General features: G+C 59.3%; 1 protein-coding gene across 1 annotated transcript in view; it reads right to left on the bottom strand.

Annotated features, from left to right (window-relative positions):
- PPP1R9B (protein phosphatase 1 regulatory subunit 9B) overlaps positions 1-2,136 on the bottom strand; it is a gene marked incomplete at its 5' end in the record, with an annotated part of 15,396 nt that overhangs the window by 11,491 nt on the left and 1,769 nt on the right. The window lies entirely within an intron of this gene.

The raw sequence follows: 2,136 nt of genomic DNA, 5'->3' as shown, positions 1-2,136 counted from the left end.
GGGGAGAAAGAATGGAGATGCAGGAGGATGCCAGATGGGGAGAGAGGAGGGAGCGGTGTGAGATGCGGGGAGGGGGAGGGGAGCAGGAGACACAGAGATGGAGAGGACAGGGCTGACCTGAACTGAAGTTGAGGCCAGGGTGGGGGAGGGAGGCAGGAAGGACCACCTCCACCCTCATGGGGGATGGGCAGGCCTTCCACCTAAGGTGCCCCTAGATCAGCCGTGGGCAAACTACGGCCCGTGGCCGTTTGAAATGAATAAAACTATTGAAAAAAAAGACCGTACCCCTTTATGTAATGATGTTTACTTTGAATTTATATTAGTTCACACAAACACTCCATCCATGCTTTTGTTCCGGCCCTCCGGTCCAGTATACGAACCCCTCGAGTCAAAAAGTTTGCCCACCCCTGCCCTAGATGGTAGGAGCAGAGAGAACACCTATGGCCTTGCCTGCGGGCCGCAGTCTCCCTCCAGGACCACTGCTCTCTGAGGCTGGCCCTGTCTCCAGTGCACTGGGCCTCGATGAGACAAGCAAACCCAGCCTTCGCGGTGGCCCCAAGGCCAGCTCAGCTCTGTGCCCCTCTGCTGTCTTCCTCTTCCCAAATCTCAGCACAAAGGGGGGGGGGGGGAGACAGCCCGACCCTCCTCCCAGGAACAGATGATAGGGCAGGGGCTGTGGGAGTGCCTGATTGTGGGCCCAGGCAGGGGAGGCCCCAGTGGGAGGTTAATGAGCACCATTTGGGGTACCATGACTTGTTCCTGCTTCACTGCCTGCAGCGACAGGTTGGCACCACTTGGCGCTTAGTGGGGGCGAGAATGGGTGGGCGCAGCTCTGTTAGATGGCTGGGCCTGAGGAGCTGGAGTGGGGCCCGGCAGGCCCCTCTCCTCCAGTACAGTGTCCCAGGAGCACAGGGCAGGCAGCACTCGGGGGTCCCAGCTTTAGTTTGGGCTCCTGTGTCTATCCCCCCGAAACCCAGAAGCTCACTCCCAGGGTGAGCCTGGGAGCATGGCTGGGGAAGGGGAGCTATGTGGCCACTCAACTCATTGCCCTCAATTTCACAGCATCAGAGAAACTCAAGCTCAGGCCCTTAACGCTCATCATCGTGCAGCAGGCCGTTGGGCTGCCCTCATAACACCTGGCCAGCAGCCTTCAAGCCCCCTGGAGGGAGGGCGATCCAGTCTGCACAGGGTGCAAATGCCAGGTCCGCTGCCCTGGGTTAGCCGGGGGTAGGGCAGGATGAGATGGTGCCCAGCTGGACTCTGGTGGGCGGGTCGCCTGTGACTCTGTCCTCATTGCACACCTGTCCCAGGTCCTAGGACAGGAGCTGGTGTGAGCTGAGACCGGGCAAACTGGGTTTGGCCCACTTTTGCCTCTGAGTCAGGGTCCCTTCATCGCCGTCTTTGTGGTGGCCTAGGTCACCGAGCCCCTCCCCCACGCAATCTCATAGTGTGTGTGCACACGAACACACACACTGACCTCCAAAACACCCTCACAGCCTGCCCTGGGTTCTGCCCTCATCTTCTTTGCTCAGTCTATGAAGTCCTGCAGGAAACTCAGGCCTCAGGCTCAGAGGGCCCAGACCACCCCTCACGTTGCCCACCATGATGGGACCAGCCTCTCCAAGAGCCCTGGGCCCAGGTGACAATCTGGAACTGGGCGCTCTGTCCTCAGCAGAAGCCTCCACAAAGGCAATAACTGGGTCACCAGCGGGACACGAGGCCCTGGACTGAGTGTCCACGCAGAGTGGGGGCAGGGAGAGGGGAAAACGGGGACTGCTGCCCAGGTGGGGAGGAGGAAATCCCAGCAAGGTCACAAGTCAGACACAGTAAGGCAGGACCACATGCCACCGGCTCCCGCACTCAGACAGCGGCAGTCACCAGGGAGTCAGGGAGCACTGCTCCAAATCATGCGCTATTTTTTAGCCCAAAATCAGGGTAAGGTGTCAAATATAGACAGTCAGAGGCCCAGGTCTAAAAGACCAAATTCCACCTCTGAGGGGATCAGGCGGCTCAGAGAACTGGTGGGGGGCTGGGGGGTTTCCTGACTTCCTCAGTGCCCCCCACCCTTCCTTAGCATCCCAAGAAACCCCATAATCCTCAGTTCCCTCCAGGATCTCATGGCCTCAGGAGGGAAAG

The sequence above is a fragment of the Myotis davidii genome, unplaced genomic scaffold, assembly GCF_000327345.1.
Source record: "Myotis davidii unplaced genomic scaffold, ASM32734v1 scaffold327, whole genome shotgun sequence".
NCBI classification, from domain to species: domain Eukaryota; kingdom Metazoa; phylum Chordata; class Mammalia; order Chiroptera; family Vespertilionidae; genus Myotis; species Myotis davidii.
The sequence above is the reverse complement of the archived record's forward strand: the minus strand, read 5'-3'. Positions and strand labels throughout refer to the sequence as shown.